Genomic DNA, 22,387 nt, shown 5'->3' with positions numbered 1-22,387 from the left:
GCTTATCAATTTCTGCAAAATCCCAGCAAGGATTTTGATAGGGATTACATTGAGTCTGTAGATGTTGATCTTTGTATTAGCTCGAATTGCTGTGTAACAATAATACCACACTTTGGCACCTTAACACAACTTAACATTTATTTTCTCACAGTTTCTGTAGATCAGGAGTATGGCAATGATTTAGCAGAGTCTTTGTTTCAGAGTCCCACAGCCTCCAAGCCAGGTGTCAGCCAGGTCTGGAGTCTTAATCTCAAAGTTTGACTAGGAAGGATCTGCCTCTAAGCTCTCATGGTTATTAGCAGACTTTAGTTCCTTCTGGTTGTAGTGCTCAAGGCTTCAGTTTCTTGCTGACTATTGACTAGAGGCTGCCCTTAGCTCCTAAAGGCTGCTCTCAGTTCCTAGCCACATGGGCCTCTCAATATGACTGCTTATTTTATCAAAGTGAGCAATCAAAAGTTATTTGCAAGATAGAGGTCACAATCCTTTGTAACAATCATGGAAATGCAAGGCAATCACTTGTTAGTCTACTGGTTAAAAAAAAACAATTCACAACTTCTAGTTGACCAAGATGGTGGTATAAGATGCTCCAGGGTTCTGTCTACCCATACAATGTCTGAACAGCTAGCAAAAATTGGCAGAGTCATCTTCCACAAAATTCTGGAAAACAGTTCAAGTATTGCTGTAACTGGGAGGGTGCTGAATCAAGAAAACACAGCTTGGAAAACAGCAGGTAAAGTACGTGGCATCCCTACAAGCCCCCCTCCACCCTCCTCCCCCCATCCCTACTCCCACACAGTGTGGAGCTAGTCTGTACTTCCATGTGGGTCCCTATCTCTGTTCCACAGGGAAAAGAGTAACCCCTATACTCTTACTGGGGAGCCTGTATGTCAGTGTCAGTCTAGCAGATGGAAACCTAAAAGACTGAACCAGGAAAACTATATTGTGCTCACCCTCCAGAAATTATTCTGAAGGCAGAGAAGCATTTTGCAAACAGATAGAGCAGTTAAATAAATACTTAAGTCGAAGAAACCTGGGGCAGAGGATTGATTATCTGCATTAAGTCATGCAATAGAGCACCCGGGAGGGGTGAAAGTCTATTTTATGGAGAGTAGAGAGGGCATTCAAATACCTGTAAATTGAGGAATTCCTAAGGCCACAAGCAAGCACAAGCCCAGAACAAGAAGCAGTCTCTATTCAGAGTCAGACAAGGCAGAGAGGACTCTATACTTTGCATTCCCCTTGGATTCATCTTCTTGATAGGAAGGCTAAGCTCTGAAAGAGACCACCAGCCAAAGCACAACCAACTTGCAAAGACTGTAAAAGGTGGTTTTGCTTTGATTTGTTTGTTTTTGTTAGCTCCTAGCACTCAAGGAAATGTGTGTCATATCATTATCTAGATACAAACTTAAGGAACAGACAGCTTAGAGTTAACACATTAAACTATTAAAATGTACAGTGTGAAACAAAGGATTGTAAGACAAACAAAGACTTAGTAATGATGGCACATCCAAAGGGAAAAAATAAAAATCCAGAAACCATCAGTGAAGAGAATCAGACTTGGAAGTTCCAGACAAAGACTTTTAAAAAGTGATCCTCAATATGCTCAAAGATATAAAGAAAACATGGAGAAAGAACTAAAGGATATCAGGAAAACAATGAAGGAACAATATGAGAATCTCAATGAAGAGATCAAAATTTTAATAAGTAACCAAACAGAAATACTGGAATTGAAGACTACAATAACTAACATGAAAATTTCCTAGAGGTTTTAACAGCAGATTGAAATTTTCAGAAGAAAGAATCACTGATCTCAAAGATTAGACAATTGAGATGATTCAGGATGAGGAGGAGAAAGAAAAAGAATGTTTAAAAAAAAAAAGCAAATAGAGCTTAAGAGACTTGTGGAATACCATTAAGTGTACTTATATATGCATTATGGGAATCCAAGAAAGAGAAAAAAGAAAGGAACAGAAGAAATATTCAACAAAATAATGGCAAAAACCTTCCCAAATTTAATGAAAGAGATCAATATACACATTCAAGAATCCCAATAAACCCCAAACAGTATGAACTCAAAGAGAACCACACCGAGGCACATAGTAATCAAACTGTGGCATGCCAAGGACAAGGAGAGAGTTCTGAAAGCCTCAAGATAAAAGCAACATTTTATGTATTGGGGGTCCCAATAAGATTAAGTGCCAACTTCTCATCGGAAACAATGGAACAAAGAAGGCAGTGAGAAAAAATACTTGAAGTGCTGAAAGAAAACAATTGACAACCAAGAATTTTATATCCAGCAAGACTATCTTTCAAAAATGAGGCTAAATTAAGATATTCCCAGATAAATAAAAGCTGAGGGAGTTCATCAAAGATATGAAAACACAACATACAAAATGTATGGGTTGTAACAAAGGCAGATCTGAAAGGGAAATTTGTAGCTCTAAATGCTAACATTAAAAAAGAAGAAAGATCTCAAATCAGAGATGTAACCTCACAACTGGAGGATCTAGAAAAAGAAGAGCAAACTAAACCCAAAGTAAACAGAGGGAAAGAAATAACAAAATTACAGCAGAGATAAATGAGATAGAAAATAAAAATACAATAGAGAGAATTAACAAAACTAAAAGTTGGTTCTTTGAAAGAGCAATAAAATTGACAAACCTGTAGCAATACTGAAAATAAAAAAAGGGAGAGGACACAAATAACTAAATCAGAAATGAAAGGGGGGACATTACTACCAAATCCACAGGAATAAAAAGGATTATAAGAGGATACAGTGAACTGTACACCAACAAATTAGATAACTTGGATGAAATGGACAAGTTCCTAGCAAGACACCTACACTGATTCAAGAAAAAATAGAAAATCTCAACAGATGTTTAACTAGTAAAGAGATAGAATCTATCAAAAATGTCCCATCAAAGAAAAGCCCAGGACCAGATGACTTCACAGAGGAATTTTACCAAACATTCCAAAAAGAATTGACACCAATCTTGCTCAAACACTTCCAAAAAATTGATGAGGGAACACTCCCAAACTCATTCTACAGAGCCAACATCACCCTCATACCTAAGCCAAATAAAGAGAATTACAGACCAACATTCCCTTATGAGTAGAGATGCAAATATCCTCAACAAAATACTAGCAAAACAAATCCAACAGCACATTAAAAGAATTATACACTATGATAAAGTGAGATTCATCTCTTTCCTCAGAAAGTTAAGTACAGAATTACCATATGGCCCAGGAATCCCCCTTATAATTACATACCCCAAAGAATTGACAGCAGGGAATTGAATAGATATTTACACATTGATGTTCATAGCAGCATTGATCACAATTGACAAAATGGAAGAAACCCAAGTGCCCCATCAATACTAATGAATGGATAAACAAAATGTGTCATATACATACAATGGAATATTATTCAGTCACAAAAAGGAATAAAGTTCTGATACATGTGACAACCTCGATGGCCCTTGAAGACATCATGTTGAGTGAAATCAGCCAGGCAGTAGAGGACAAATTTTGTATCATCTCATGGATATGAAATAATTCACAGAGTCAGAAACTAGAATACAGGTTACCAGGGGCCAGTGTGGGGGTAGGAAATGAGGAGTTAATGCTTAATTGGTAAAGAATTTCTATATGTGGTGATAGAAAAGTTTTGGTAGTGGATGGTTGTGATGGTAGTACAATATTGTGACCACAATTAACAGCTCTGAATTATATATTTGTGGTTGAAAGGGGAAATTTTAGCTCATAGTATGTTACTAGAATAAAACTTTTATTCAAAAAGCCATAGGACTATACAACACAGTAAACTGCAATGTAAACTATGGACTATAGCTAATAGTACAGTTATAATAATATTCTTTCATCAATGTAACAAAGGTACCACACTAATGTGAGTTGTTAATAATGGGAGGGTATATGGTAACTCTGTATTTTCTCCATGATCTTTCTGTAAACCTAAAACTTCTCTAATAAAAAAAAAATTGTTTTAAGAAAAAGCACCATCCAGGTCTTTCCCACACTGAAGGGTAGGGGAGTCACACAATAGTGTGAATACCAAGAGCCAGGGATCATGAGGATACCTTAAAGTCAATTCACCACAGTCTACTCTCTGGCCTCCAATGATTCATATCTGTCCTACTTGCAAAATACATCCAACACCAAGCTCGAGATCCCCAAGATTCTTATTCTGTGACAGCATCTGCTCAAAATCAGAATCTCTTCATATAAATCAGGTCTAGGTTTGGATGTGTTTCCATAAGTATAGTTCCTTAAAGAAGCAAGTGGCTGTGTTGGCTAGGTATTTAGTACAGCAGAACTATTGTACTTTCAGGTGCCATAATCATATTAGTTTGCTGCTGCTGCATAACAATATTACCATAAATTCAATGACACACACACACACACACACACACACACACACACACACACACACACACACACACACACACACATTAATTATCTTGCAGATTTTGTAGGTCTGGAGACTGGGCACAGCTTAGTGGGTCCTCTCCTTAGGATCTCACAAGGCTGCAATCAAGGCATTGGCTAGACTTGAAGTCTCATATCAAGCCTTAAGTGGGAAAGAGTCACCTTCCAAATTCATGTGTTTATTGGCAGAATTCAGTTCCTTGTAGTTGTAGGAATAGGCTTCACTTCCTTGCTGATTTTTGGCCAGAGGTTTTTCTCAGCAAACAGAAGCTGCCCTCAGGTCCTTGCCATGTACCTCCCAACATAGCCACTTGCTTCATTAAGCCAGCAAAAAAGAAAGTCTTCTTCTGAGATGGAGGTTGGAAATCCTATGTAATGTAATCATAGAAGTGACATCCCATCTCTCTAACCCTAACCCCATGCCATTGGCTAAAAGCCTCAAGTGGAGTGTATCATACAAGGACATGAAGACCAGGATACAGCAACTACTGGAGTCACCTTAGAATCTGTCACATTCTTGTATCCTATTACTTTGCTGAACTTGTTTATCAGTTCTAGTAATTTTGTATGTGTGTGGATTCTTTAAGATTTTCAACTTACAGGATCAATGTCATCTTCAAATAAACAGTTTTTTTTCTTCCTTTCCAGTTTGGGTGCTTTTTGTCTGTTTGTGGGTTTCTGTTGTACTTTTTGGATATTGTTGTTGTTTTGGGGGTTATTTTATTTTATTTTTGCCTAATTGCACTGGCTAGAACCTCCAGTACAATGTTGATGAGAGCAGACATACTTGCCTTGTTCCTGAACTTAGGGGAAAGCATTCAATCTTTCATCATTTAGTTGTAGGCTTTTCATAGATGCCCTTTATCTCATAGAGGAAGTTCCTTTTTGTGGTGGACAGAGTCTAAGATAACCCTAATGATCCCTGCCTTCTAATATTCATGTCCTTTTCCAAATTGCACTTTTATTGAGATATCGCATAACATACAATCCTTCAATGTGTACAATAAGTTGTTCATAGTTGGGCATTGATCACTACAATTAATCTTTCAACACTTTCATTACTCCAAAAAATAAAATAAAAATTAGAATAAAAAACATACAAAACATTCCATTCCCCTCCTCCCCTCATAGTTCATTTACTTTTTTTTCACATTCATTCATTGCTTTTTTAAAACTTTATCAAAAACTTAAAAAAAACAATAAAAAAACATTTCAAACAAAACCAAAACAAAGGAATAAGAAAAAACAAGTAACCTAAAATAACTACATTGCTTTCAATGTGTTCCTATCCTACCCCAAGAAAATAAACAGACTATAACCCAACAAAGGAATAAAAAAGGCAACTAACCTAAATAACTACATTTCTGTGAACTTGTTCCTACCATACCCCCCAGAACTTAACAAACCATAGTCATTCCTGAGCATTCCCAGAACATGAAGTTTACCTTCCATAACTTATCTGTTCTTCTTAGATTATCATTCCCCCCTCACTATTTGCTGTCTATTGCTAGGTCTCCTACATTCTACTATATAAACCATTTATTTTACATTTTTCACAGTGTTCATGTTAGTGGTAACATACAGTATTTCTCTTTTTGTGCCTGGTTTATTTCACTCAGCATTATGTCTTCAAGGTTCATCCATGTTGTCATATGTTTCATGACATCTTTCCTTCTTACTGCTGCATACTATTCCATCATGTGTATATACCACAGTTTGTTTATCCACTCATCTGTTGAAGGACATTTGGGTTGTTTCCATCTCTTGGCAATTGTGAATATTGCTGCTATGAACATTGGTGTGCAAATATCTAGTTCATGTCACTGCTTTCAGATCTTCCGGGTATATACTGAGAAGTGCAATTGCTGGATTGAAGAGTAACTCTATATCTAGTTTTCAAAGGAACTGCCAGACTGTCTTCCAGAGTGACTGTACCATTATATAGTCCCACCAACAATGAATAAAAGTTCCAATTTCTCCAAATCCTCTTCAGCATTTGTAGTTTACTGTTTGTTTAATGGCAGCCAATCTAACTGGTGTGAGATGATATCCCATTGTGGTCTTAATTTGCATCTCCCTAATAGCTAGTGAAGCTGCTTTTTTTCGTGTGTTTCTTGGCCATTTGTATTTCCTCTTCAGAGAATTGTCTTTTCAAATCTTTTGCCCATTTTATAATTGGGCTGTCGTACTATTGTTGTTGAGTTGTAAGATTTCTTTATATATGCAAGATATCAGTCTTTTGTCAGATAAATGGTTTCCAAATATTTTTTCCCATTGAGTTGAGTTGGCTGCCTCTTCTCCTTTTTGACAAATTCCTTTGAGGTACAGAAAGTTCTAAGCTTGAGGAGTCCCCATGTATCTATTTTTTCTTTTGTTGCTTGTGCTTTTGGTGTAAGGTACAGGAAGTGACCTCCTAATACAAGGTCTTGAAGATGTTTCCCCACATTATCTTCTAGGAGTTTTATGGTACTGTCTCTAATATTGAGGTCTTTAATCCATTTTGAGTTAATTTTTGTGTAGGGTGTGGTAGGGGTCCTCTTTAGTTCTTTTGGATATGGATCTCCAGCTCTCCCAGCCCCATTTGTTGAATAGGCTGTTATGTCCCAGTTCAGTGGTTTTGGGGGCCTTATCAAAGATCAGTTGACTGTAGATCTGGAGGTCTATCCCCGAATTCTCAATTCAATTCCATTGATCAATATATCTATCTTTGTGTCAGTACCATGCTGTTTTGGCTACTGTGGCTTTATAATAAGCTTCAAAGTCAGGGAGTGTAAATCCTCCCACTGTGATTTTCTTTTTTAGAATGTTTTTAGCAATTTGAGGCATCTTCCCCTTCCAAATAAATTTGATAGCTAGCTTTTTGAAGTCTGTAAAGTAGGTTGTTGGAATTTTGATAGAATTGCATTGAATCTGTAGATGAGTTTGGGTAGAACTGACGTCTTAATGACATTTAGCCTTCCTATCCATGAACAAGGAGTATTTTTCCACCTTTTTAGGTCCCCTTCTGTTTCTTTTAGTAAAGTTGTATAGTTTTCTATATATAGGTCTTTTACATCTTTGGTTTACTACTAGGTACTTGATTTTTTTTAGTTGTTATTGAAAATGATATCTTTTTCTTGAATGTCTCTTCAGTTAGGTCATTTCTAGTATATAGAAACATTACTGACTTACGTGCATTAATCCTGTATCCCACTACTTTGCTAAATTTGTTTATTAGCTCAGGTAGTTGGGTCATCAATTTCTCAGGGTTTTCCAGATATAAGAGCATATCATCTGCAAATAATGACAGTTTTACTTCTTCATTTCCAATTTGGATGCCTTTTATTTCTTTGTCTTGCTGGGTTGCTCTGTCCAGCACTTCTAGCACAATGTTGAATAACAGTGGTGATAGCGGGCATCCTTGTCTTGTTCCTGATCTTAGAGGGAAAGCTTTCAGTCTCTTGCCATTGAGTACTATGCTGGCTGTGGGTTTTTCATATATGTCTTTTATCATATTGAGGAAGTTCCCTTCAATTCCTATCTTTTGAAATATTTTTCTCAAAAACGTATGCTGGATTTTGTCAAATGCTTTTTCAGCATCTATTGAGATGATCATTTGATTTTTCCCTTTTGATTTGTTAATGTGTTGTATTAGATTGATTGATTTTCTTATGTTGAACCATCCTTGCATGCCTGGAATGACCCCACTTGGTCATGGTGTATGATTTTTTTAATGAGTCTTTGAATTCAATTTGCAAGGTTTTTTTTTTTTTTTTTTTTTTTTTGAGAATTTTTGCATCTATATTCATGAGGGAGATTGGCCTGTTAGTTTTCCTTTCCTGTAACATCTTTACCTGCTTTTGGTATTACAGTGATGTTAGCTTCATAAAATGAATTACGTAGTGTTCCATTTTCTTCAATGTTTTGAAAGAGTTTAAGTAAGATTGGTGTCAGTTCTTTTTGGAAAGTTTGGTAGAATTCCCCTGTGAAGCCATCTGGCCCTGGGCATTTATTTGTGGGAAGCTTTTTGATGACTGATTGGATCTTTTGCTTGTGGTTAGTTGGTTGAGGTTTTCTATTTTTCCTCTGTTCAGTCTAGGTTGTTCATGTGTTTGCAGGAAATTGTCCATTTCCCCTACATTATCTAGTTTGTTGGCATATAGTTGTTCATAGTATCCTCATAGAATTTTTTAAAATTTCTTCGAGAGCCACAGTAATGTCACCTCTCTCATTTATTATTATTTTTATTTGGGTCTTCTCTCTTTGATTTTTTCAGTCTAGTTAGGGGCTTGTCAATCTTGTTGATCTTCTCAAAGAACCAACTTTTGGTGTTATTTTTCTCTCTATTGTTTTTGTTCTCTATGTCATTTATTTCTGCTTTAATCCTTGTTATTTCTTTTCTTCTATTTGGTTTAGGATTAGTTTGCTGTTCATTTTCTAGCTTCTTCAGTTGTTCCATTAGTTCTTTGATTTTACCTCTTTCTTCCTTTTTAATGTATGCATTTAGAGCTATCAATTTCCCCCTCAATACCGCCTTTGCTGCATCCCATAAGTTTTTATATGTTGTGTTCTCATTTTCATTTGTCTCTATATATTTAGCAATTTCTCTTGCTATTTCTTCTTTAACCCACTGATTGTTTAGGATTGTGCTGTTTAATCTCCAGATATTTGTGACTTTTCTAAGTCTCTGATGGTTATTGACTTCTAATTGTATTCCACTGTGATCAGAGAATGTGCTTTGAATAATTTCAATCTTCTTTAATTTCTTGAGGCTTGTTTTATGGCCCAGAATGTGATCTATTCTGGAGAAAGTTCCATGAGCACTAGAGAAGAATGTGTATCCTGGTGATTTTGGATGTGTTCTAGTTTGCTAATGCTGCCAGAATGCAAAACATCAGAATTGGATTGGCTTTTATAAAAAGGGGTTTATTTAGTTACACAGTTACATCTTAAGGCCATCATGTGTCCATCAACAAAGGGTACCTTCACTGGAGAAAGGCCATTGGTATCTGGAAAACCTCTGTTATCTGGGAAGGCAGGTGACTGGCATCTGCTTGCTCTCAGGTTGCATTTCAAAGGGTGTTCTCCAAAATGTCTGCATCAGCTTCCAACGGCTGTCTTCAAAATATCTGTCTCAGCTCCAGCTACCTATGAGCTCCTTCTGGCTGAACTTATATAGTGCTCCAATAAACTAAACAAGGCCCAGACTGAATGGGTGGGGCCATGCCTCCATGGAAATTATCCAGTCAGAGTTATCACCTACAGTTGGGTGGCTCACATCTCCACGGACACTGAACCAATATGTTCCAACCCAATCCACACTAAAATGTCTGCCTCCTCAAGAATGCATTAAAGAATATGGCTTTTTCTGGGGGACATAATATATACAAACCGGCACAGGATGTAATGTTCTATACGTGTCTGTTAATTCAAATTCTTTGATCAGATTGTTTAGGTTTTCAATTTTCTTATTGGTCCTCTGTCTGGTTGATCTATCTATAGGAGAGAGTAATGTATTGAAGTCTCCCACAGTTATTGTGGAAACATCTATTGCCTCCTTCACTTTTGCCAATGTTTGTCTCATGTATTTTGGGGCACCTTGATTGGGTGTGTAGACATTTATGGTCGTTATTTCTTCTTGTTGAATTGCTCCTTTTATTAGTATGTAGTGGCCTTCTTCGTCTCTCATAACATCCTTGCATTTAAAGTCTATTTTAGGTGAAATTAATATTGCTACTCCTGCTTTCTTTTGGCTGTAGCGTGCATGGAATATTTTTTCCCATCCTTTCACTTTCAATTTCTTTGTGTCCCTGTGTCTAAGATGAGTCTCTTGTATGCAACATATTGATGGTTCATATTTTTAAATCCATTCTGCCAATCTATATCTTTTAATTGGGGAGTTTAATCCATTCATTTTCAATGTTATTACTGTAAAGGCATTTCTTGAATCAGCCATCCTATCCTTTGGTTTTTGTTAGACATATTTTTCCCCCTCTCTCTTTATTTCCTTTAATGTACCCTTACTAAATCTTTTTATTTCTGGACCCTTCTCCATAACTCTCTCTCCTTTCTTTGTTTCTCTGCTGGTAGGGCTCCCTTTAGTATTTCTTGTTGGGCAGGACTCTTGTTAACAAATTCTCTCGGCATTTGTTTGTCTGTGAAGATTTTAAGCTCTCCCTCAAATTTGAAGGAGAGCTTTGCTGGATAAAGAATTCTTGGTTGGCATTTTTTCTCTTTCAGAATTTTAAATATGTCATACCACTGCCTTCTTGCCCCCATGGTGGCCACTGAGTAGTCACTACTTAGTCTTAGGTTGTTTTCCCTTGTATGTGGTGAATTGCTTTTCTCTTGCTGCTTTCAGAACTTGCTCCTTCTGATCAGAATATGTCTTGGAGTGGGTTTATTTGGGAGTTTGTTGGGCATCTATGATTTGCATTTTTATGTTGTTTAGAAGGGCTAAGTTTTCCCCAACAATTTCTTTGACTACTCCTCCTAGACCTTTACCCTTTACCCTTCTCTTCCACTTCTGAAACACCAATTTTCTTATATTTGTGTGCTTCATGTTGTCAATCATTTTTTCTCCATTCTTCCTTTTGTATTTTCACTTTCAAGCCTGCACTCTTCCAGTTTGCTTATTCTTTCCTCAACTTCATCTAACATAGTACTGTGCGTATCCAGAATCTTTTTAATTTGATCAACAGTTTCTTTTATTTCCATAAGCTCATCTTTTTTTTTAATTTACTCTTGCAAATTCCTCTTTATGATTTTCTAGGGTCATCTTCATGTCCTTTATATTCTGCGCCATCATTTTGCTGTTTGTGATTACTGCTTTGATTAATTGCTCCAAGTACTGAGCCTCCTCTGATTTTTTGATTTGGGTATTTGGGTTTGGGCTATCCATATCTTCTGGTTTCTTCACATGCTTTAAATTTTTCTGTTGTTTTTGGCCTCTTGGCATTTGCTTATCTTGATAGGGTTCTTTGAGGGTATGCAGGCTTATTTGAACAATTATCTATAATTTTTCAGAGCTACAGCTTGGTGGCGTGCACTTTCCCTAACTTACCAGCAGAAGCACCCCTGAGCCACCTGTTACCCTCAAGCCAGTTCTCCCCAACTTCATCTATGTGGTGAGTGGGGGTCCGAATCTTGTGGGGGTCCAATCAGTGCACCAAATTTCCATGTGCAGTTGGTGCAGCCAGACCTAAAGTTGAGCGGTGTGCCCTGTGCAGTTAGGGAGGGAAGGCAGCCTTAAGACTCAACTCTCCCAGCCATTTTTGGAGACTTAAAGCTGTTACAGGAGTCCAACCCTTTGGCTCAGACTCCCCCCAGTCTCTCTGCTATGGGCCCACAAATCCTTGGGATTGGTGTAGGGCCCTTGGGACTTCCATGCAGGACCTGCCTCCAAGCCATGCACTCCGTGGGCCTCCGCAGAGGGAAGACTGCACAACATCACAGGTATTCATGTCCTTATATAATTGCATTTCCTTGACTGTCCATGGGAAATTTGCATTGCTTTTAACAATTAGAATATGGTAAAGGTGATGTGATGTCACTTCCATGATTACGTCATATTACATAAGAGTCCCTTTAGCTAATAGAGTCTCTTGAGATACTCTCCTATGCTGCCTTTGAATAAGTGATCATGTTGAGTGGCTCATATGATAATGAGCTAAGGGTGGCCTCTAGGAGCTGAGGACAACCTCCAGCCAATAGCCAGCAGGAAGCAAAGAGCCTCAGTTCTATAATTATAGGAACTGAATTCCACCAACATCCTTAGTGAGCAGAAACGGAAGTGGAGAGCCCAGCAGACATTTTGATGTAGCTTGCCCTGTGGAGTCCTTACCCACAGACACTGTGTGATAATAAATGTGTGTTCTTTTAGGGTACTATCTTTTTGACAACTTCTTATGAAGCACAGAAAAGGAATACAACTTCTATTCCTAGTTTGTGTTGACAGTAGTTTTAAAATCATGAATAGGTATTGGTTTTTGTCAAATGCTTTTTCTTTATCTATTGAAATTATCAAATGGTTTTGTTAATATTCTATTAATATTGTTACATTAAATGACTTTCAAATGTTAAACCAGCCTTCATACTGGGATAAATTCCACTTGATCATGGTGTATTATCCTTTTCATATGTGGTGGGATTCAGTTCACTTGTATTTTGTTGATGATTTTTTTAATCTATATTCATGAGGAATACTGTTGTGAAGTTTTTTTTTTTTTTTCCTTATGTCTTTGGTTTTAGTATCAGAGTAATACTGGTCTCATAGAATGAGGTGGGAAGTGCTCCCTTCTGTGTTGGTTTGAAGCTCTTATGTACCCAGAAACGTCCATGATTTTTGATCCTGTGGGTGTAGACCTGTTGTGGGTGAGACCTTTTGATTAGATTGTTTCAATTGAATGTGACCCACCCAATTCACAGTGGGTCTTAATCCCTTACTGGAGTCCTTTATGAGGATAAAAGAAAAAGCTGAGAGCGCTCAGAGAGAAACACCCAGGGAAGTTTGCAGACAGCTTAGAGAGAAAAGCCCCAGAGATGCTAAGAAAGGACCCACAGAAGCTCAGAGAGGAAGCCACTGGAACCAAGAGCTGAAAGCAATGAAATGTGGGAGAAAAGAACAGGCAGACACCAACCATGGGCCTTGATATCTGACAGAGGAACCCTGGATGCCAGCGGCCTTTCTTCAGAGAAGGAATGGTCCTGTTGATACCTTAATTGGGACATTTTCATGGCCTTAGGACTGTTACTTTGTAAACTAATAAATTCCTATTGTAAAAGCCAACCCATTTCTAGTAGATTGCACTCTGGCAGCTTTAGCAAACCCAAAACACCCCCTCTTCTATTTTTTGGAAGAGTTCATGAAAAATTGTATTTTTTCTTTAAATTTGTGATAGAATTCACCAGTGAGGCCACAGGGACCTGGAATCTTCTCGGTGGGTAGCTTTTGATTACTATTCAATCTCTTTGCTTGTTATAGGTCTATTCAGATTTTCTATTTCTTCTTCAGTTAGTTTTGGTAGTTTGTGTCTCTCTTGGAATTTGTCTATTTTAACTACTTTGTCCATTTAACCAATAATACTCTCTTATATTCATTTTTACTAGTCAGTAGTAATGCCCCTCTTTCATTTCTGATTTTGTTTGTAGTATTTCCTTGTTTGTAGCTGTTCATAGTATTCTCTTCTAATCCTTTAAGCTTCTGTGAGGTCAGTAGTGCTCTTTCATTCCTGGTTTTAGTAACTGTTGCATCTCTTTCTTGGTCAGTTTGCACTATTGTTGATCTTTTCCAAGAACCAATTTTAGTTTCAGTAATCTGTAGTTTTTCTGTTTTCTATCTCATAAGTTCCCTTCCTTCTGCTTGCTTTGGGTTTAGCTTGCTCTTCTTTTCTTGTTTCTTAAGATGGAAACATAGGTTATTGATTTGAGATATTTTTTATTTTCCAATGTTGATATTTACATCTATGAATGTCCCTCTACCCACTGATTTAGCTGTATCTCATACATTTTGTAGGTTATGCTTTTTTTTTCACTCAGCTCAAAATATATTCTAATTTACCTTGTTATTTCTTCTTTGACCCATTGGTTTTTTAGAAGGATGTCATTTAATTTCTAAATGCTGTATGTAAGAAGGATTGCTATAATTTCTCTCTATTGGGTTAGTCAATTTTTTCCCAATTTCTGTTAGGATTGGGAGGATGTCCCATCAAAAGAGCAGAATTGTGAGGGGCTTCTGGAAGTTATTATGCAAGCGGAAACAGATTGACTCCAAAATCCAGCAGAGTTGAGGAACCTACAACTTCACACAGGCGAACAACACTGAGTTCCCCTGAAGAAACCTAAATAATCCAAGTTCACAGGTGAGTAGTGGGGAGGAGAGGAAAAGAGAAAAGACCATAGGCTTTGTTATGAATTATTAATTAGAATGTGGTGGAAAACTGAACTAGTCTATTACAAAGGCAAAGTAATTGCATGTAAAAAAAGTCTAGCTACTAAAAAATATAAATTCAAAAAGAATAATCTATAAATATACCAGGAAAATATAAGGGAAACATCCTATAATTTTGGGGCTGAAAAATAGCCAAATTATTCACCAAAAACTTTTAAATAAATTATATGCTAGGCTATAAAATGGGCTTTGATAAAGCATATGGTTTATATATTTCTAAGTGAAAATATTATAATAATATGTATAAAATGATCTGAGATATGAAGAATACATAGGATATATGCATATATATATGTGTTCTTTGCATATATGTTAACAGAAAAAATTCTATAAGAATGCATAATGAACTAGAAACAGGAATTACCAGAAGCGACAATAGTAGACTTGAAAGGGGAGGGGATGGCAGTGGCAGTGAAGAAAGAGATTATAGCTGCATATTTGCATTAAAATGTGCAAAATTTGTTTATTTATTTTGTAATGAGATTTACATGCAAAGTATTTTACAATGACTATGGAATAGTTTAAAAAATACATAAATGAATAAAGAGGAAATGGAAACCTATAATACATTCCCACAGTTCTGAAAGAGAAGCAGTTATCTGAATAGATAAAATATGAACGAAAACAATTTCTAGTTAAAGAAACTTTGGGTACTCAAGGAAAACAGAAAACTTCCTGAGTTTTACCTTTCTACATGCATTTCTTACCAATCTTCTGTTAAATTTGCATATCATTTGCAGTAAATCTTTCTCAGGCCCCATTCCATACATAGGAACGATGTATGCCTACCAGTCTCATTAGAGATACAGAGGACCTCAAGTCAGGGGTCCTCAGGTGTTTGGCAGTTTTAGGGATGCCCTTGAGCTGAGTCCAACTAATATAGAAAAAGAAGTCTTAAGCATATGACCTTTGAAATTTTGTCACTGATTGCCTGGAGTAAGGTCCCATAATGACCACTATTCTCTGCTTGCAATATGTTTTATAGATATTTTTAGTAAAGTTGATTTAATTTCCCTTAGTTCGCGTGTTCTTGCTAACTGAATAATTTCCCTCAGTTCCAAGAAGACCATAAAATAGAGAATTTATTATATAATATGTAACAATATACATTAGGGAAAAGATACTGACAATTCACTGTGCAGATCTGATAAAATATATCATAATTACTCAATGAATCTGAAGCACTTCATTATTCTATGGCAAGCACTATTGGTTATGAAAGTTAAAATGATCCATTATTGTTGTAACTGAATTAAAGTCAAACATTTTCTGTGCTCTCAGGTATAGGAAGGATGCATTAACCTCTCAAAATTAATTCTGGATGCTTATTTGGGAATTCAGTTTATAGTCCTACTAATGAATGAAATATCAATGGAAATGGAAGGAATGGAAAAACTCAGCATCCCCATTTTGGAAAAGAGAGACTGTCTAGCCTGATATCATAAGATTTTAAAATAAGGAATAAAACTAAATTTAGATAAATATTTTTTATAATGGATAATTAGCATAACTTGACATTTAAGGATTAAATTAGATCTTTCGCCCCATACTAAATTTCATTTCCTAGTCAGTTTATTGGTTTATTGGACACCTGATTTGTTAAAAAAAAAAAAAAATCCACAAAGAACCAGGCTGGTTTTTGTTAAATTTCTCAAACTCATGCAATACATTTCCTTTGACTGTACACAGGGTGCTTAGCCCTATATTTGGAGTCCTTTGTTAGGCCTATTCAGAACAAAGATAATAGGAACTTCCTTAACAAATTTATTATAAGGTTAAGCTTACACCTATACATGCTTTTTTTTTTAATTATTTTGAAGCAGAATTTTCTTTCTGTATATGAGGAGACAACCTTGGGAAAGTTTAATGGGATCATTTTTTCCCCCAAAGCCACGTAAATTTTATATTTGGGATTTATTCCAAACTTTTTGATTTAAGATCCATTTCTCCAACATTCTGCTGATTTTTCTGAAATGCACAATCAGTATTAATTAATTGAATTCTGAATTGATTCAGAAAGAGAAGGTAATGTCTGGTGAATTGTACATAAAAATTCCTGAAAGAGAATGTGTAGATTACACTCATACATCAGAAAGTAAGAAGTGTGATGCATTGAAAATGCATTGGGCCAAGATAAAAGGCCGTGATTTCCATTCTCCTATTGGGAAGGCTTTAGAGATTGTGGGAAACCCCATGCTTATGGGAGTTGATGATCAGTTTTTAAGGGAAAAGGAAGGACATAAAACAGCAAACATGCTTGGCTGGAACAGGGTAGTGGAATAACACAAACACAGTTAGGTTACAGTGAAGTTACTCACACGGGAAGATTGAAAGCATTTTCAAAAGAGAAGTAGGACAGTCCCAATTTGGCCTTACCAAAGTAACACAGATCAACTGGGCATTTCTGATTTTTTTTTTCACTCATCCATTTAGCAAATAATTATTGCATGAACCAATGGCATTACACCAGGCATGCAGTCTTTGCTTGCTAATTAGTGAGTAAAAAACTGTATAACGTTAATGTTGGAGAGTTATGTGATGGGTACCGAGAGATTTGTGAATTAATTCAAGCCTTGCAAAGGCATAAATTCACTAAATGTGTGGCCACCTGGGGAAAAGGTAGGCTTTCCTGCCAGATACCTAATTGTGCACTCAGAATTGTAAGCAGGAATTTTGAATTTATTTCACTTCCACCAGTTTCTGTTATGCTGATTAAAGATTATATATTCATAGTATTCTGAATACAAGTTAGTGCCCTGAAATAAAATAAGAACATTCCCAGAAAGTAAGGTAAGAATTCAGAAACTAATTAAAATTGCAAAAGCCCAATGGAGGTAAGTTCTTGGCACTCTTTACAATTCACGCTCAGAATCTAAAATTCTGTTTCCATTCTGGGGCTCTAAACTTTAAAACTTCCTCCCCAAATCATTGTTTATAGATATAATTTTTAAGACTTTTCAAGTGTTTGACAACTTGAATTTGAACAGAATAGCAAACAAACATTTGGGGAAGGAATTAGTAGGCATCACAGACTCTGGGAATTTACTTCATCCCATCTAACACACTAATAGTAACAATGACTAATCATACATAGAAGTTTAGTCTAAGACATAGTTCAAGATAAATTATAAGACCTCACTAATTCAGAGTGACTGAAAGAAGCCAAGTCTGAATAAGAAATAAACAAAGATTAAATTTTCAAAAAGGAATATGTTACAAGTAACATTGGACTGTGTGTGTGGTCCTCAAAGGCAAATATAGTGTATGACAGTGCTGAATACACTCCCAAGAAAGTGAGCCCTATTAATGATTCCTTAGAATAACTTAGTATTCTAAGCTAGTTAACTCAAGCAATGTGCTGACAAGAAAAGTATCTCTTGTGAGTACTGTATTTATGGATTTTCCAATTTCCCTCTGTTGTTGATTTCTAATTTAATTTCATTTTTCTTGGAGATTGTATGATTTTTAATACATTTTTACTGCAAAATTTAACATACATACAGAACAGTGATAACTTTCAGAGTAAAATTTAACAGGTAGTCAGCAGATTTCAAAGAATGTTATGGGTTACAGTTGCACAATTTCAGTTATTTCCTTATTGTGACACATAACATATATACAGAAAGGTGATAATTTTCAAAGTATAATTTAATGAGTAGCTACAGAGAAAATTTCAAAGAATGTTATGGGTTACAATTCCACCATTTCAGTTATTTCCTTCTAGCTATTCCTTCCAATTCAGCCAGCCCAACACATCCAGTCAGAAACCAGTGGATCTGCCAACCACTCCCAGGTTGCCCAAATTCCCAAACCAGTTGTTTTATACTGCAATGACTGCATTGCAGCTTTTGGCAGAGACATTCCCATTTGTAGACGCCAATGAAGTTTCATCAGCGTTTCTAACACTTGTTCCTCATATTTCCAGCCACATTGAGAGCCCTGTGTTCATTGCTCCTAATCAGGCTCAGACATCTGAAACTCCTGTCCTTCGGCTAACCATTGCCAACTGAAGACAATAACTCACAGGACATTAAGCAAGTTTGGGAGGAGCTATTATCCATTCCAGAATTACAGTGTCTTAATATTCAAAATGACAAGCTGGTTGAGACTAGCATGGTTCCAATTCCACCAAATTGACAGAAATTGACAACAATTATCATTTCTAGTCATCAGTCCCTTCACTGGAAAAAGAAGTAGGTGACTGCAGCCCACATTTTCTCAACGTTTTTGAGGATTCCTTTGGCAGCATCCTCTCTACAGAAGACCCCAACCAACTGACAGTGAACCCATCAGATTAAAATGCCACAATAAACACAGATTTAGGTGATGAACTTTATTCTGCATTTAAAGCAGATCCCAGTAGCAGCAACAGTCTGCCTTCCTCTGCTACTTTAAGCCAGTCACTCACTGAACTTCTAAACGGGCCCATTGATGTTTCTAGCCTATCACTTTGTAAAGCTTTCAATGAAAACCACCCTGAAAGCACAGCAGAGTTCAACAGTTCTGACTGGCATCTCACTGAACACAAGCCCCAGCATGGCATCACCAGAACACTTGGTAGAATCTTCCATCTATAAAGACACACCACTTTGCCTCAGCGATTCTGAAATGGGATAGACAATGCCCTGGAAGTGTCGAAGAGAATGGTCCTAAAACTTTGTATGATTTTAAATGTTTAAAATCTATTGAGACGTTTAAATATTTACCTAGATGGTCTATAGTGGAGAATGTTTCATGTGAGCTTGAGAAAAATGTACTTTCTACTGTTGTTGGGTGAAATGTTCTGTAGATGTTAGGTCAAGTCAATTTATACTGTTGTTCAAGTCTTCCATATATGTGATGATTTTCAGTCTAAGTGATCTATCTTCTATTAAGAGTAGAAGTATTGAAGTCTCCAACTATTACTGGTTTCAGTGTCTATTTCTACCTCCAATTCTGTCAGTTTTTAATTTGCATTTTAGAGCTTGATTATTAAATGCCTGTATGCTTAAAATCATATTTCCTGGTGTATTGACCCTTTTATTATGTTAATATGTCCCTCATTTTCTCTAGTAAATTAATATCTTAAAATCTATTTTGAAAAATTAAATGAATAATAGAGGGGTTGGAGTGGCTTGTTTTGGGTGTTCTTTTTTACCTTTAGTTTTATTCTTATTTTTATTTTTCTTTTATTATTTTTTAGGAGTAATGAAAATGTTCAAAAATTTATTGTGGTGACAAATTCACAACTATATGATGATACTGTGAACAACCGATTGCATACTTTGGATGATTGTGTTGTATGTGATTATATCAATAAAATTTCAAGAAAAAAACAAAAAAATACATTTTGACTAATATAACTATCGCTATGTCAGCTTTTTTAAGGTTACAGTTTGCATGAAGTATCCTTTTCCATCTTTTTACTTACAATCTATTTGTGATTGAATCTAAAATGTGTCTCTTACAAAGACTATATAATTGGATATAGTTTATAATTAATCCAGGCATAACATCTCTGCCTTTTGATTGGAATATTTAATCCATTCACATTTAATATTCTCTTTGATATGATTATATTTAGGTTTGCTATTTTTGTTTCATTTTTATATGTCTTTTTGTTCCTATTTTCTTTACTGTTTTCTTTTCTATTAAATATATATTATTTACATATATATTGCAGTAAACCATATAAATTATTTTTAAACTATATTTTTGAGGAATTTTTATAGCAGTTTCTCTAGGAATTGTAATATACAACCTATTCCTTTCCAATCACCACCCTCACTTTAACAGCAGACACCTTGCAAGGTTGGGAATTCAATTTATGTTGTAATTCAGCTACTCACACAATGAGAGTCTGCATCTGGTTTTCAGAAATCTCAAGTCTGCTGCTACAAGAAACAAGAGTTAGAAACTTTCATGTCCTTCATGTGGCACTTGTCCTGATAGTTTGAAGCCTTGAGCACATCCCTTTCTTTAACAACTGTACCCAGCATATTTAAGAACCAGTCAATGCCATTTTACTTTTCAACTCCACAAAACTGTTAAGGCATCAAATACACCCACAGCCTTGCCTCATAAGCATTTGTGTAGTAGTATCCAATGGTTATATTTTGCATATCTGTATTGCCAATTCACACCATGGACTATCAGTGCCATCTTGATCAATGGAAATAGTCATTAGTGACTTTCAATCTAATTAAATTGGAGAACCAATTCCAAAAACCCCAACTCAGAAATCTCATCCTTAAGATTCTGTTTCTCAAGAACTAGTTTCAGTACCAAATCTGTATTAGTCAGGATTCTCCAGAGAAAGAGAACCAATAGGAGATGTGTGTGTGTGTATGTGTGTGTGTAAATAATATGAGATTTATTACAGGAATTGACTCACGTGACTTTGGGATTGGAAAGTCTGAATTCCACAGGGCAGGCAGCAAACTGGGAACCCTAATGAAGGTTTTGATAAATTTCCCAGGAGAAGCTAGCTGGCTGAAATATAAATAGAAATTCTTCTTTCTGACTGCTAAAATCACCAGTTCTCCCTATAAAGCCTTCAACTGATTGGATGAGACTTCCATTGCTGAAGGCAATCTTCATTGTTGAGTGTAGATGTAATTAGCCATAGATGCAATCAACTGACTTATTTCATGATTTAAATCGATGAAATACCCTCACAGTAACAATCAGGCCACTGTTTGCTTGACCAAACAACTGGACACCATAACCTAGCCAAGTCTGACACCTGAACTTAATCATCACACCATACAATAGTTTTACTCAAACAACGGGAATTTATTGGCTTATGGTTTTGAGGCTATGAGAAGTCCAAACTAGAGGCACCAGCAAGGTGATGCTTTCTTCCCAAAGCCTGTGGCATTCTGTAGCTGCTACCAGAAATCATTGATCCTTGGCTTTTCTGTCACATGGCAATGCACATGGCAGCCTCTGCTGACTTCTCCCTCCATCTGATTTTTACTCTGACCATAAGGACTCCAGTAATCCAGATTAAAGCCCAACCTGATTTATGGGATTACACCTTAACTGAAGTTAACACCTTAATGAGATCTTATTTACAATAGGTCCACACCCATCAGAATGTGGAAGACCCAGAACATGGCCAAACTGGGATACACAATTCAATCCACCAGTCCTCCTGTTAAATTTCTGGCTAGTCCACTGTTATGTTGCTTGCCCCAACAAGTATCATGACTTCAGGCTAGCCATGATTTCAGTCTTCCCTGATGAATTCTTCCATAAGAAGGAGCTGTCTCTTCTCCATTGATTGGTTGGTTGGTTGATTGTTGGATGTCAGTATGGACTCATGGATATTTATTTTATTCTACTGGTTATAATCCAATTCTATCATTGTTCTGTTGCTCAAATTGTTCTAGCTCTAGCCATTGAAACTCTTTCAGGGTGGTTCTTGTTTCTCTTTAACATGTCCATCCTTTTTGTGGGCACTTCAGTGCTCCCTGACATCAGAAGACATTCTAGTGTTATCTTATAATTTCCCTTTCCAAGTCCTAGAACCAACCATTTCTCCAAGGATCCAGTTTCTTATGCATTTATTATAGTTTACTTCACCACCATCCCACTGTCAGACTTTTTGTTAGTTTTTTAACTTTTTATTGTGAAAAATTTCAAACATACAAACAATTGGAGAGAATAGTAAAATGATCCCATTACCCAGCCTCAACAATTATCCCTCCCTTAGAGAATCACAGCCACCTGGACAGTTATCTGGATCAGGGAGGCCTGTGCAGATGACTAAAGCAGTGGAAAATCATCTTCATAAATTGTGTGGGACCAGTTTTCAACAGCAACACCTATAACAGCAAATGACAACAGCTTCCTTTCCCCTTCTTAGGCCCGGAAGTGGCTCTGAGCTTCGCCTTTGACTGTGGGGTTCTTAGATAATTTCAGATGAAGCCTCAAGAGGGATTGGAGTGAATTAATGGACAAATAAATATTTGTATTTGGGGTTTTAAGGGGAAGTTCAAGTTAGTTATGGTTAGAACAGACTCTATATTC

At 36.4% G+C, this 22,387-nt stretch overlaps 1 pseudogene; it reads left to right on the top strand.

Annotated features, from left to right (window-relative positions):
- The first annotated feature begins 17,202 nt into the window (after window positions 1-17,202).
- Window positions 17,203-19,151, top strand: LOC119540728 (annotated as a pseudogene).
- Window positions 19,152-22,387: the final 3,236 nt, after the last annotated feature.

Source organism: Choloepus didactylus, chromosome 7 (assembly GCF_015220235.1).
Source record: "Choloepus didactylus isolate mChoDid1 chromosome 7, mChoDid1.pri, whole genome shotgun sequence".
In the NCBI taxonomy this organism is placed as follows: domain Eukaryota; kingdom Metazoa; phylum Chordata; class Mammalia; order Pilosa; family Megalonychidae; genus Choloepus; species Choloepus didactylus.
Note: the sequence above shows the minus strand (reverse complement) of the source record. Positions and strands in the feature narration are given on the sequence as shown.